At 40.1% G+C, this 15,658-nt stretch overlaps 2 long non-coding RNA genes across 4 annotated transcripts in view; one reads left to right on the top strand and one right to left on the bottom strand.

Annotated features, from left to right (window-relative positions):
• Positions 1 to 7,626: 7,626 nt before the first annotated feature.
• Positions 7,627 to 8,462, bottom strand: LOC112657635 (uncharacterized). The gene is made up of 2 exons (XR_003135190.3): positions 7,887 to 8,462; positions 7,627 to 7,785 (listed from the first exon to the last, which is right to left on the bottom strand). It is a non-coding gene; the product is annotated as an uncharacterized LOC112657635 (long non-coding RNA).
• Positions 7,921 to 15,658, top strand: part of LOC112657595 (uncharacterized) — a 49,942-nt gene continuing 42,204 nt past the window's right edge. For 2 of the 3 annotated variants that reach the window (XR_007408455.1, XR_007408454.1), the window contains exons 1-4: positions 7,921 to 8,883; positions 9,467 to 9,576; positions 13,060 to 13,163; positions 14,081 to 14,167. This is a non-coding gene — a long non-coding RNA (uncharacterized LOC112657595). Of the gene's footprint in view, positions 8,884 to 9,466; positions 9,577 to 11,183; positions 11,290 to 13,059; positions 13,164 to 14,080; positions 14,168 to 15,658 lie in introns of all 3 variants that reach the window. The other variant, XR_007408453.1, reaches the window with a different exon arrangement.

Here is a 15,658-nt window from a genome sequence, read left to right as displayed (position 1 = left end):
AGCAGTAGAGAGGACTTCTAAGAGGAGGTGATAGTTAATCACAATAGATTCTGAGAGTAGAACTGAGGGAAGGGAAAGCTTTCACCCAGAAAGAACTGACTGATGATGGAACATTGCTTCAGAACTATCCTCCCATAACTGCTCCATGATTGATGTGCTTTGGCATCAGTGAGTATGTGACATCTGTTGCACAGCTTCTTGGTAGAGGAATTCTTGTCTATGTTTTTTTCCTCACTTGTAGGAGATCTGTATCCTAATTTCTTAGCCTAATTCATATCTAACAGCTTTCTCATGACCAAACTAAAACAAAGCTAATTTTAGATGGACAAGGATAACAGCCATTTATGGTTTGGCATTATAGTTGCTCAAGGAAAAGAGACTGAAAATGACTTCAGGAAGATTGAATGTATCCCTAAGTTGTTGTGGTTATTGTTGTTGTTTTGTTCTACACGAGGAACACATATACTATCTAGTCTGCAAAGGAATTTACTTAATGATAGTATTTGATGCACAGCTGAAAATGTATCTAATATGTAAAATAATGCCATTGTACTTTCAGTGTAAGATGAAGAAATTGCGTTTTGGTTGGTTGGAGCTGAATTCCAAATCCAATTCTTTAACTTAACTATGCAACAACCTATTTTCTTCATCTGCATAATTAGGATGATAGTACTTTTTTCATAGGATCATGTCAGTGATTAAATGATTTAAAGCCCATGAAAAGTTTAGAATGATACATGCGGCCTAGGAGTCATACAATCACATTACATAGAGTAATTCCATTTTGTTTCCCAATACTTAAGCTATTTCTTGGATTCCCATTAGCCCTCACTTCTTTTAATACCCTCAGATAGATAGCTGTGTATCCTAATGGAGTATTGTTGATAGGACGAACTCTGGAAAAATATTTCTTCTTAATCTCCAAGGTGAATGAATTGATGTAATGCCAGACTTTGTTTTAAGTAAGAACTGTCATTTCCAAGTTCCAGTTTTTGTTATTGTTATAGGGCTCAGAATAACAAACAGCTCACAAAAGAACACACCCAGACACATAAAAATTATCCATATTTCTTCTTCTCAGTCACCTAAGTAGTGGAGTAAACAGAATTGAAATGTTCACTGTCAATTAGTCTTTGTCTCCCCATCAAGGTCTACGACTTGTGGGTTAGAGGTCCAGTTAAGCCCGAGAGTGTGGCTTAGTGGCTCCACTAAGTCCAAGCCAACTCCAGACCAAAGTTGAAGTTAGGAAAATGTAGCTTTGGAGGGAGGGGGTCTCACTCTCCATTTTGCTATCAGTTTTCTCCATTCTGGCTTTATTACCCTTTCTTTACACGATTTTGTTATTAAAACGTGAATCATTCTGATGGTCACCCAGGGCTCAGAATCTAATGGCTGTTTTAAGCTGGTTGAACTGCCTTCCTCCACATTTACAGAAAACTTGGAGTCTTAGCCTGAGTTCCTTTAGAAATCAGATCCTGAGACAAGGATTTGGTGCAAACATTTTCCTTGGAGGTACAAGTCCAGAGCAGTGAAGGTGGGAGCAGAAGATAAGGAAAGCAGGGTAAGATGGGATGAAATGTAATCACTACTTTACACCAAACCACAGCAAATCACTTAGTAGGATTATCAGTGCTATACTTGGGGATTCTACAGAAGGTTTACAAATAGATATGTTACCCCAAAGTAACCTATAGGATACAAAAAAGAGTAGGGAAACTTATTTGTCCAGCTTTTTCCTCTTTCCCCTTTCCAAGTGGCCAACTTTCATCCCATGAGAAGCTAACTCTGTGTCTTCTGGAGAAGCTATGTCAGCTGGCCCTTCCACCACTTTTCCAGATGCTAATCCTGTACCCCACAGTGTGGTGTTTTATTAAAATCCAGCACTGGAAAGGTGATCTGGCATGGAGGAAGGAGCATTTATAAACTGATTAGGGAAAGAGAGAGAAGGAGAGGGAGAGGAAGGGAGTTGAGGGAATCCAAGAAGGCTAAAAAGATTTATGTCCCAGTGTACATGGTCATAGCCTATCCTTTGAGGAAGTTATTAGCCTCTGGCCTAAGAAATTGTCCTAATGAAATGCAAAAGCAGATTCATTTACAGCATATGCATTAAAACCCGTGGGAGATTTCCAGGAAGCCCAATTTGAAAGAAAATGGCAATTTCTTGGAAATTTCAACACATACATTTGGTGTTGGGTATTATTAAGAGAGTCTGAATTGGAAAGTTGACCAAGAACAATTTCAAGGTCTAGGGACAAAAAAATTCACAGAAGTGCTACACTCAAAATAGGGCCATTAGGTTCATTTAACTTGTTCCCATACAGCTTGAAAGCTGTGTTGAAAATTTGCAGACATGGGTAAATTGATAGACAGTTGATCCTTGAACAACATAAGAAATGGGTTGAAAATCCACATAGAACTTCTGATTCCACAAAAATGTAACTACTAATAGCCCACTGTTCACTAGAACCTTATTAATAACATAAATATCCAATGAACACATATTTTGTATGTTTTATGTATTTTATACTGTATTTTTGCAATAAAGTAAGCTAGCGAAGAGAAAATGTTATTAAGAAAAATCATAAAGAACAGGGCATACATTTACAGTACTGTACTGTATTGATTGAAAAAAAATCCACACATAACTGGACCCACACAGTTCAAATCCACATTAAGGATCGACTGTCTAGCCCTGGGTCATGGGTATAACTGGATCACTACAGGATGGACTTGTAAACAGCATATCTCCTTCTGCTCTTTTAATTTGAAATGAAATATTTGACCTTCTTTATTTCACTTTAGGGTAAGCCCATGTATTTCACTCATGCATAATTTCGACCTTTGTGCTCTCATGTGAGGTCCAATCATCATAGAGGCGAGTCAGCCCTTTCTCCAATGACCCATGAATATCTTACACTTTTTTCTCCCTTCCCTGCTCCCTCATTAAAAAAAAATGTATAGCTTCAGAATGTGAGTGTCTTGACATTAATAAAAACTTCCTTCTTGGCATCAGGGTGTGATAGAATTTTATGAATGAGATGTCTAGGCTGTCATTACAATGATAGACCGCATGCTCTATGGAGATAACTCAATAATTCCCACAAATTATATCTTCTCCATCTTATGTAAGTATGCAGCTCACTGCTAGCCCCTCTCAAAATATACAGGGTAGAAAAAAAGTGGCTAAATCTTTGTGACCATTAAAAACATGATTCAAAGTATATATCCAAAAATTGTGTTATAATGGCATGAAGATTGAGTAGAATTGTGTCAAAAGTAGTCCATAATTTGCAAAAGAATGAGTCATAACAGAATAGAGTTTCTCTTCACCCCCTTTAGTATCTGTTTATGTTGTAATTAACAGCAGACTCAGGTATCTTTCCGAATTCTTTTTTTTTTTCAATTTTTTCTACCTTTATTTATAAAGAACACGACTCCTCCTGACACAGATGCACTCACATGTCCCAAGGAGAAGCTTATTAAGAACAACAACAGCATAACTGGAGGACATTGGGACCCTAACTAATGCCAGTCTGTGTGCCTGGCTTGAGGATTGTTGGGAATGTGTCATCAAATGTGACCTCTCCCCTCCATGAAAGGAAAAGAGACCTTCATATGGAAGGCATGCCCACCCACCAGGCCAGAAGCTGCACACTCAATCTTCAGCATCATCAAACTCTCCTGTTTCAAAGACCATCTTGGAATAATGGGGTATCAGTGGAGGTGGATGGTGCCAACTAGGGTCATAGATCATGTCTCCTTGTGGGACACAGCACACCCAAGGTTTGACTTCTTGAGAGATACAACCCTGGATGTCATTGGCATCAATCCTGCGACTTCAAGATTTAGTTTCAACTGGACTCATTTTTATATAATTTTACATCCTATGTTCCATCTAGCTAGCAAAATCTTTTAAAAGGAAGCATCAGATCTAGATGGCCATGACATCTCAACAATCTTGTGACTGTCAAATTTAGGATAAAATCCAATGTGGAAGTCATCCAAGGCCCTACAGAACATAGTCCTTGGCTATCTCACAGATGTGAAACTTTAGCTGCCTCCTACCCACTCTGCTTCCAGCGTCCAGGGTGAGGAATAAAGATTTTACCTAGTGGATATGGGAAGAAGTAGATGGTTTTGGGACTCATTTTGGAGGCATAATAGACAGGATTTGCTGATACATTAAACGTGAGGGTTGAAGACAATGAGGGATGCAGAATTCCTGTGGGTCATGATGGACACCCTGTGAGTACTAAAAATGTGACTAATAATTGGATAAACTTAGCACACGGGTATGTGACGGTGATGGTCTGCCTTTAGTTTGCATGTTAGTTGGCCATATTAGGGTCAGAATTCAGTGCTCTCGTTTTCACTGTGAGTTAATCGGTCTACAGGTTTTATGGGTAGCAGGACTGCTTATCTCTGAATAAGCTGACACTGTTCAAGAGCATGATTTATTTAGTACCATCAGTACTTTTTAAAGTTGGTTACAAGGCCATAGTCAAAGGCACCTCTTGGAGTATTCATTTGCAATTGCACACCACATTCCTCTCCTGGAAGTAAGGCCCGGGAATCTTTATTTTAAGAAGCTTCCCCCATCCTTAGAAATTCTAAGCTTGAAAATCACTGCTTTCGTAGATCTCTTTGGAATTGCATCCCATGCTGGGTGTCTTAAAAGCTGAGCTTGGGGTGCCTGGGTGGCTCAGTTGGTTAAGCATCTGACCCTTGATTTTGGCTCAGGTCACAATCTCATAGTCCTGAGATAGAGCCCTGTGTGGGGGTCTGCACTGGGCATGGAGCCTGTTCAAAATTCTATCTCCCTCTCCCTTTGCTTACACATGTGCATGTGTGCGCTTGCTCTCTCTCTCTCTCTCTCTGAAAAAAAGAATGTTGAGCTTGAATTACCTTACTCCAGAGAAGTAAGGAGAGCATAACAGAGAAGCTTAACAGAGAAGCTGAGCATCTCTCACATGCCAAAGAACACACATTTCACTGAGAGGCCTGTAGGAGCTGAATGAAACTGTGCTTCCTGTGGGAAATGGGTCATTTTTCAGACCTCATGAGAAGTGTGTACTTGGGCACCCAGAAGTCTTTTGAAAAGACTCTTCAGCTCCAGACAGCTGGTGTATTCATATGCTGCTGCTTCAGGGGGATAAGCCAGGCTCCCAGAAACTGTGTGGTGGGCCACCTCCCACCCCCTCTAGAACATGAATCCTGTCTTACCGACTTGTATTTGTTCTATGTTTTTGATGGCTCTCTCTTAAAGAAGCACCATTGGAGGGCAGCCCCGGTGGCTAAGTGGTTTAGCACCGCTTTCAGCCCAGGGTGTGATCCTGGGGACATGGGATCGAGTCCTGCGTCGGGCTCCCTGCATGGAGTCTGCTTCTCCCTCTGCCTGTGTCTCTGCACCTCTCTCTCTCTGTGTCTCTCATGAATAAATAAAATCTTAAAAAAAAAAAAAAAAAAAAAACAAGCTCCACTGGAATGCCAGCCAGTGTAGGGGGCCTTAAGATAAGGCCAAAAAAAGCAAGCATTCCTATCACCTCCAGGCTTCTTCCTTTTCCAAATTTCATTAAGGCCAGAAAATATTTCCAGAGTTTTTCATCATTTTCAAAGCAAACAAACAAAATTGTGCTTAACTCCAACGTGAGAGATACCAGACAAACCTGGAGCTGCTTTAAAGTCTGGGAGGTGAGGGCACTGGCCCCTGAGAGCTCAGTCCCCACCTAGGTAATCTGTCACATTCACAAATTTAAATTCAATTGACCACATTCACTTGAAAAGGGGCTGGCTTGCTAAGCCCTGGGATGGGAGTGACATTGAATACAAGATTGTGTAGCACTTTAAAGAACTTTCTTTTTATTAGCAACTCCATAATCGCATTAATTTAGACTGAAAATTTGAACTAATTCTTTCCCCAGAGGCCTGGGCTGTAATAATTGTAAAATTCTGTGAAAAAGGATAAATACAATTCAATAATTATATTGATAAATAAAATGAAAATCAACTAATTGTGTCATTCACTCAGATGTTCGCTTCGGCTGTTGCTGGCTTTATGCTTCGCTGCCTGCTAAACTTTTCTGTCACACTTCAATAAATTTAATTGTGCAGAATAAATGAGCTAATTTTTGAAGTCACAGGCTCTGTTTGCAAGATAAGGGTGGTGATTTATTGACCTCTTCTAGTGCTGTAAGAGCGTCATCCTCCCTTTCTCCTGACAACTTGGCATCAGCCTTCTCTTCGCTTCGTTCCCTCCTCCCTAGCCCCAACCCCCCAGCCTTGGCTAAGTCCTATCCCAGCCTCACCTCTCATCTTCTCTCTGGAAATCACGGAGTGCATATCTTAACAGTCTGGCAGGCCCTGCTTCCTCTTGGCTGCCAAAGAAAATTCTGTGGTTTCTGTAGCAGGTCTTCAGAGGGGGATTTTTTTCCCATTTCTCCAGGGACCTGAGGCCATCATTCAGTGCATTCCACTCAAGCTCTAGGTTGTGAACTTCTACTCTTCAGTGCCCCCACCGTCACCCCCCAACAAAGTCCAGTGTATCTGTAGGTAAGACGTTGATAATAGAGACGATAGTTTTCTTCCTTGGGCTTGTGAGAGTTTCTGGTGACAGCCACACTGATGTCACACCAGATCAAAGCTCCTGGTAAAACATAATATTTTTTTTTAAAAAAGAGGCCACTTCCTGCATGTTGGGTTGCGATATGACAATGTAAAATGTAACCACTCAAAAATTCCAAGAATTTTGTGAATAAACAAAGTAGAAGCTGTAATATAGAGACTATGCCTTAAACCAAATGCCTTAGGGGCCTAAGTAGGTTTTTCATACATTCTCTCTTCATCATGTCTGGTTGATTTTAATGACTGGCTATTTCCCTTATTAGCCCCACATTTTTAATACACCACCAAAGAACTTGTATTATTTGTGATTTCTCACAGTGTCCGACTTCTAGTACAATGCCTGGGATTTGTAGGTGTTCAATAAAATTACTATTGAATTAATGCATTAACTGATTCAAGTGAATCACACTGGTATAAAGCTATCCTATTGAAAGCAATATATATATATATATAGTTCAGCCTATTATGGGACAATTTGGAAAATATGCCATTTTATGCCAAATTATGGCATATTGATCTTTATTAAGTAGAGGGATCAAATTAGAGACTATAAGAGTAAAAAAAAATTTTTTTAAATAAAGTGAGTCCTGTCATTCATCACTAGGCCAAATGTTGCACACAAAAGAATATGACTCATGTCATAATGCAGCCATTTATCTGTGGGAAAAGTCCCACAGGTAGATCTCCCAGAGGGGCATATCAACCATCAGCTCTGCGGGGGGGGGGTGGGGGGGTCCTCAGTTGGCTGCCTCTCCTGGCATCAAGGAAAGTGATGGAATGCCACTATCATTACCAAGATTTGGGGTCCCTAGAACTATGGCTTCAACCCTAAGATCAGAGAAGCTCAGAGTCACAAATTTACAGCTGAGCAAAAAGGCCAGTAAAATAGGAATATCTGTGTGTGTGTGTGTGTGTTTCTGTGTGGGTCCATATGCGGGTGGGTAAATTAGCTCGCTCTCTGAACATGAAGAAGACAAATATATACATTTAAAAACAAAACAAGACTTTCCTTTAAGTACCCTTTTATTTTTGAGCTCTTTGAAGTCTGAGAATTTGGCTTGGGGAAGGGAAGAGCTGGCCGCCATGCTGTTAATGAAGACTTAATATGATGGCTTTGTCCTGAGGCTCAGCAGTACCTCCGGGAAAGAGTCTCCAGGTGTTTGCCTGCAGGAAGTCATAAAGTCAATGCAAATCAGGGCAAATTCCCCACAGGCAGAAAAGAACTTCCAAACACCCAACCCTGGTGCCCTGGCTGTCACCCTTACCAACTGCCTTGCAGTAACAATCATTTCTTGATAATGGCAACTCTTTAAAATAAACCACCGAGGAGAAGGACGTTGTAGATTTAAGTTGCCTGGTGTATCAGCAAAGGACAGAGGTAGCTCCCTCTTCGCATTCACTCTGCTGGGTTTTTCCTCACACAAGAATATCCACTTTTGGTTAGAACTGGAAGAGCCACTAGGTCTTTTCTCCACTGCTTTTCTCATTCCTGCCAAAGTGTTTATTGAATCCCTAACTAAAACCACTTGTGCTCTTGAACTTTCCTCTCAGAAAAAAAAAAAAAAAAGCGATTATTGTTTCTTTCTCAGAGGGACACAAAGAGGGATTACCACAGGAAATCCAGGGAGGCTTTAGAAGAGGAGCTCGAGTTGAGATGGAAGCCGGAAGCCCAGTCAGCCAACTGCCTCCACAGGACCTGGCAGCCGGGCAGACGTGAGAGGCTCTGTGCCACGGGGCCCCCATGCGAACAGAAGAATCTGGCGCACCATCTTCCAGGCCTTCCATTCCCTCAGCCCGAGTTCCTGGGAATTCTACGAATTGTTGCCTGTGGCAGTGACACTGATTTGTATCTGGGTATGAACTTAAATGAAAACGTGAATTGAACTCATTACTTGATGAAGGAAACCCTGCCAAATTTAACAGGATGAGATTCCAGCAGGGTGTAAGGTTTTATGGGGCTGTGGTGAAATACCTCATAGAAAGGTTTCCAGTTCATAAAACACTTTCAAAACATGCTCGGCCCTTTTAAGTTGAGGGGACATTATCATTTCTATCTCTAGCGTTTCTCTGCAAATGGAACTCAAATATCCTTTGGGTTGACTACACAGAGAACAGAAGAAAAGAACTGGAAGAAACTTGGACCAGAGATCCTCTCCCTGGAAAGGTTTCTTTCTGGCGGGATTATGTGAGAACAAATGACATCAGAAAATAGCACGTCGGGATACTTATGCCAGCTCCATATGGCCCGGCTTGCTTTCACAGGTATTTAATTAATTCAACAAATATTTATTGAATCCCTATCATGCGTGGGGTACTATTTTAGGCACTGGAGGTACAGTAGCCAACGAAGCAGATCTGCTCCCATGGCACATACATTCCAGAGGGAGAAAGAACCAACCAACAAATGATCAGAAAATATATTGTAAAATGTCAGGTAGCCATCGCTGGTCAGAAGAAAAGTGAAGCAAGAGAGAATGGGGTAGAGGGTGTGGGGTGACATTTTAGACAGTGGCGTTTTGCAAAGGCCACTCTGAGGTGGTGACATTTGAGCAGAGGCTTAAATGAAGTGACCTGTATGTTGAATCCAGGAAACCAATTGTATGTATTTTTGAGGGGGGGTGGCCAAGAATACGCTACTGAAAAGGTTAGGAAGTTATTTTGGTTCAAAGATGCTCAGTTTAAATAACCATAAAAACATGGCTTTCTTGCATCCCACAGTGTGGCACTTTTAGTGGCAATTTGGAGAGAGCTCCGAACATTTTCTTGGAGATTTTCTGGTGTGTGTAGCATAGTAACCAGTGTGTATTCTGCTGTCTTTCTGGCTTGACCTCTTTTTACTTGCTAGCAAGAAGCAGAAGCTGAAGGATTTTATACCAGTCAGCCTGGGCAGAAAATTACAGAGAAGAGGAGGTGAAGTCAGAAAAATAAGATATGAGAAAGAAAGGCACAATCCAAGTGAGTTTCATGGTTTTGTTGTCTGTCTTTCTATTGCTTTCTCACTGACGGTTAAAAAGTAAATATCTCTGCAAACTGCATTCTCCTTTAGCGGATGCAATACAGCTTATTAAAATGTCTTCCGCTTCTGCAAGGTGCAAAGTCCACATTAACACATTTGAAAACTTTCATATAATTCAGAGAGCAATAAAGGTTTCAACTTGGCCAACACATCAGCATACACACCAAGGATCCTTCACGTGTGAGACACTTGCTTGGAATGAAATTGGATATCACAATGTTTGGCAAATCTCTGCTACCAATGGCTTACTTAGAGTTTTTAGAATGTGAAAAATATTTATTTAAAAAGAGAGTGCCATGACAATTATTGACTTTTGCTCCAGAATCACTAATTACTTCAAATAGCTAGTTCATATTGCATGTTTCAATGGTTTCTGTGTCCTGGAAGTATTTATTGTCTAAATTAAGGCTCATTCTCATTTTGAAGAACATTAGTGGGAGGTGGCACTTGCATATGCCTGCGTTGTGTGTTAATGTAATTCTAGGGGTGTACTATCGCCTGAGGGCAGTTCTAGGATTAGGATATTTAGACAACATCGACTCTGAACATTGAGCTTGAGAATATAAGTAACTGGCTTCTGTCCAGGTACTCTTCTGCTTGTGGTAATACCTGCAGGTTAGGTCACTTACCAAGATTCTTAGTTCTAGGTAAGGAAAGTCAGCAGAGGTACCGAACCAGATGGCAAATGGCAAAGTGGGAGGCAGGCTAATAATATCATGGACAAGAGCACCATTTTTGGTGTCTGACGTACTTGGATTTTAGTCCTGATTCTTGTAGGACTCAAATTCTCTAAACCTCAGATCCATCTTCTGTAAAATGGAGCTGCTTCACTGGAGTCCTTTTGGGTTTTACACATAAAGTGCTAGGCAAATAATTAACACTCGATACCTGTTTCAACAAATCCTTTACAAGTATTTTATAACGCATGCTAAACAACTTCCATTACTTATGGAATTTACATCTTGAACAGTCGTCATGGTTTCTGGTTGTGATCACAGGTACTCTCAGCAGTGTCGAATAGAAACTCTTTTTTTTTTTTTAAGATTTTATTTATTTATTCATGAGAGAGAGAGAGAGAGGCAGAGACACAGGCAGAGGGAGAAGCAGGCTCCATGCAGGGAGCCTGATGTGGGACTCGATCCCAGGTCTCCAGGAAAAGGCCCTGGGCTGAAGGCGGTGCTAAGCCACTGAGCCACCCAGGCTGCCCCAAAACTCGTCTAATAGCCAGGACTATGACCTTGGAGACACCCAGCTGTCCATTCCCCTGAGTGCTTTCCATGAACCTGGAGTGGTCTCTAATATCTGACCTAGATCTTATTTTGTGTTACTCAACAAAAGAATGATATCCAAATGTACACCTTTCAAAGTCCAAAAGAAAGTAATAGGAGAGTGGAATAGAATGATAGCATTTCTCTTTGGGATAATATCAAATTCAATTTAATTGACTTGAATTTTGCTTTTTAAATTAAAAAAAAGTACAAACTCTGTTTCCTGGTTTGCTAATAGGACAGTGGGTAAAGCAAACAATGATTGTTTTCTGACATAGGAATGATTAGCACTGGACTGGAAAGAGTTTTGAGCTGAAACCTCAGATTTTTTACCACTCAAGTTCTAAAAAGAGAGACAGTAGTAATTTTGAAGAAATGGTGGTGGTGAGTTGATTCAATTCTACTTTGAAAATTCTTATTAATTGTGTATGGTTATGCACATACATGTACCACAGAAGCAAAAATTCCTGGAATCTGAGTAAAATTTATTTAAGAATTATGTGTAGAAAGTACAAATGCTATTTAAAGAGAAGAATACTAGCAATAATGATAGGAATGCTAGCTTGTGTTGAGAAGAAGTATAAAGTAGAGATAAAAAAGTATAATTATAATCTTTTGTATGATCTTTTTCCTTGAGAAAGCATAATCTTTTAAATTCTAATATATTAATAATAATTCATTTTTTCTCAATGGACTCATACAGTGGGAATCTATTTCTGTCTCTAAGTAAAGGCCTATAATTATATCAAACCAATACAATGATTTATTGAGTGCCTACTACGTAGCATGGACTCTGAGAGTCACCTTACCTATGCCAATCAATTTAATCCTTTCAGCAACCCAAGAACATAATATTATTATTGTTGTTTTGTAGCTAGAAAAAATAAGAGGCCCCAAATGCTTAAGAATCTCAGACAAGATAAGCCAAGTAGTGAGACAAAAACCCTGCATATGAAACCAGACTTTTGATACAAAAAAGTATTGAATACCATATTGAAAAGTATTGAATACAATATTCAATATATTGCCTTCTACATAAGAACTGTTAGAAATAATTTCATAATCTTGTATAAAGCTTTCTCTATTGCCCTTTTAAAATAATGCTGCCAAAGAGCCCAGATATGATTGGTAAGTCAAATCTTTAAGCTTTATTTGGTTCATCTTTAAAGCTTTTGTTCAGTAAATTTTTGTTGAAGAAATATTAGGAAAGTAATTGCTTGGTAAATTATTTCTTGAACGTCTATGACTATACATATCCAGTGCCATAACCTCCTAAACTTGAGTCTCTATAAAACCCTAGCTAAACCTTAGTATGAGTTTAGAATTAGCACCCCCAGCAGAGTCACCCTACCCCCATGTCCACACATCTTCCCCTCCCAGCATTGTCCACCAATTCTAAAGGCAGAACTAATTGCATAATTTGCAAGGCCTAGTGCAAAATGACAGTGTGGGGCCCCTTGTTCAAAAAGTATCAAGAATTTCAAAACAGCAACAGTAGACCATTAAACCAAGCCTGGGGTCTTTCAGGGTTTGGGGCTTTGTGTGACTGAACAGGTTGTAAGTCCGGGAAGCCACTCAGGTCTAAAGAGATAGGTGTTCACTCCTATAAGCTTTACCTCAGAAGAAGAAAGCAAAGACAGCTTCTTCATGCACAGCCTTTGAGAGCAATCCCAGAATGCTTCCAGAAACATCTTGCTGAAGAAATTACTTTATTTGGATGATAAGTATCCCCTTACTTCCTCTCCCATCCCCAGAGATGTGGCACTTATTTCCTGTGGTGTCTACAACTTGAGGGATTTTATCCTTGGCTCATCCCTGTTAGGTTTAGAAGGGCAAGAACCATGCTAGTCTTACATCCCATTCTGTCCCCAGCACCTCACACTTGCCTGCCACATAATGGGTGCTCAATAAATTCTTGTTGAGTGATTGAAACATTGAATGATCAAAAGGGCACTGGAGGGGAAGTACTGACACTTGAAATTATTCTGGCAGTGGTAGAAGGATTAAAATGGTAGAAGGATTATTTCTATTCTCAAAAGTCTAAGGAGGTCAACTAAAAAAAAAAATGTTCTTTTACTGCAAACCAGTGATGGCAATACTATATCCACATCCACATATCTTGCTTGCTCATTTTTGTGTTTATTTTCCCCACAGGGAATTGCTTCAGCAAAAGCTGAAGTCAGTGAAGAAAGTAAGAGGATTGCAAGGTTTCCTTGCTGGTTCTGCCAATTGAAATGCTTTTATCGTGCTGCTGTTTGGTGAGCAGAATGAGTCTTGAAGCTATAATCAGATCTGTGCAAGTTTGTGTTGTACTTACACACACATACGCGCACACACACACACACACACACACAGGCCCTCATCAGAAAATCATTTGAAAAATAAATGAAATGGGGGTTGAATTTGTACCATGAAACCGATAGCATGCTCTCTGTGCTATGGAATTCACCTGAATATATCTAAAAAGCAAGCAGACAAGTCCAGCAAATCTTGGAGACCTCAAAAAGCCACCAGTACACACAGAAGACTGACGATTTTTTTTTCTTCTCTACCCCTCATGTTAAGTCCAATAGCAACGAATCCTGGGGAGCTAAAAATATACGCAGTATATAGTAACTCCCTTCTTAGGCTGTCTCTATAATGTATACAAATCTGACTGATAAAAGGCTCAATTCACTCGGCAGCGAGCTGGCTTCTGTCTGATGGAATTTCACTCTGGAGTTTTCACAGGGAGAGCAGTTGGAGCCTTTCTATCTCCCATCCTTCTCTGTGGGAGACAGAGCCTTATGAATCTGAGTGATAGCAATAAGCAGTCTGGGACATGTTGGTCGCTGTGTCTGCAGGCATCTGACAAGAGGAGGATACGATCGGAGCAAAGTGTTTGGGAAGTCTGGTTTTCTCCCTCAAAGCCCTCGTTATTCTAAGGTTACCTGGCATTGCATAAGAGCCAAGCAGGCAAATTAAATTCCTTCTATTCAGCCTTGCAGAGAGGTGAAAAAACTCATCTCTCAGCTGGCAGTATTTGTCACTGGCCCTGTCCTTCCTGGCGGCAGGCTGCTGGGCATTTGATAGCCAGGCTAGTCAGGAGCAATGTTTTTCATTTTTATTTATATCTTGACTTTCTTTAATTCTTTCAGGATTGTCCAAATTAATTTAACGCCTTGTGTTTGTATAGGCTAATTTCCATGGAGACTCCACCGTATTTGGCTTTGCCTTTCTCTGCCTTTCAGAGGACTTGGATCTAGACTGACCATAGCATCAGGTATCTCTCAGATTTTTTTTTTCTCTCAGATTTTTGTACAGTTATTTCTCACTTTCCACATTCAAGTTTGGAGTTATTCATTTTTTTAAGATTTTATTTATTTATTCATGAGAAGCACACAGAGAGCGAGAGAGAGAGAGGCAGAGACACAGGCAGTGGGAGAAGCAGGCTCCATGCAGGTAGCCGGATGTGGGACTCGATCCCAGGACTCCAGGATCACCCCCTGAGCCAAAGCCGATGCTTAACTGTTGAACCACCCAGGTGTCCCAAGTTTGGAGTTGTTCAAATAATTATTTTGCTATCTTTGAAACCATCAATCTTGTAATCACTGTACATTTTCCATGTGCCCATCATGTTGGTCAGTACCACTGCATTGTGTTGGTTTGTTCTTGCCATGGTCAGATTGACATATAAATTTGTCAAAGTAAAATTATGTTTACCAAAAGAAGAAAGATTTTCAAAATTGATTCAGGTCATTAGGTCATTGATTGGTCTGGCAAGCCTCTGTTGAACTTGCAGTGTATAAAAATTTAATTATTATAATTACAATATTATAAAAGTTTGCAGATTTTGCTAATAGCTGTAATTTCTCAAGTGAGAAAGCTACTGATTATTTATCATCTCTAAGTAAATTCAAATCTCTGGCCAAGGAAATTAGAGCCTTGTGTTAGGTAGAGTTCCTCCAGGTAAAATGCTATGATCTTTTTAAGAAATTATGGAACCGGAGGCAGTGGACTAGAGCCAGGCAAATGCAATTCTTCTTAAAAGAGAAAGTTGTAGGGGATAGGAGTGAGAGAGGGAGGGAAAGGGAGTGAAAATAGAAAGGAAAAAAGGTGGGAGAAAGGGAGGAGAGAGGGAGGGAGGGAGATTCTGATTCCACAGGACAATAATTGAGTTTGACATTGGTGCAAGGGAAAATTCTAGATTGGATTAAGAAAATGATGCTTTGTAAATACTTAAAACACTTATATTAGAACAGTGTATCTGGGCTTCAGCAAGATGCATGACATTTTCTTTTTAAATGGTTATTATCATACAGTTACATACAGAGTAGGAATTGATGGAACAAAACACTCATTGAGTGCTTGCTGGGTACCCACACTCTGGTGGGATTTCATGGTCTCTGTCCTTGGCCCTGATTTGCTCCTAATCTTAGTCATCAGTGCATTTGTTGAGAACAGAAAGATGCAAGAGTACAGATTCTGGAGGCATATGGTCTGGTTTTGAATCTTGGCTCCCTGTGACCTTAAGCAGCTTATTTAACCTTTCTGTATCTCAATTTCTTTATCTGTAAAGTGACAATAATCATGATATCCATTTCATCATGTTATTGTGAATGTTACGAGAGTTAAAAATGCCTAAAATGCTTAGAATAAGGACTGGCATACAAGAAGCAGTAAGTGTTAGCTAATACCAATATCAATAATAGCGACACACAGATGACACGCTCACGAAGTTTATTGAAGAACAGAAGTTGGTAGAAACAACGAT

This window comes from Canis lupus, chromosome 35, assembly GCF_003254725.2.
Source record: "Canis lupus dingo isolate Sandy chromosome 35, ASM325472v2, whole genome shotgun sequence".
Taxonomy (NCBI): domain Eukaryota; kingdom Metazoa; phylum Chordata; class Mammalia; order Carnivora; family Canidae; genus Canis; species Canis lupus.
Note: the sequence above shows the minus strand (reverse complement) of the source record. Positions and strands in the feature narration are given on the sequence as shown.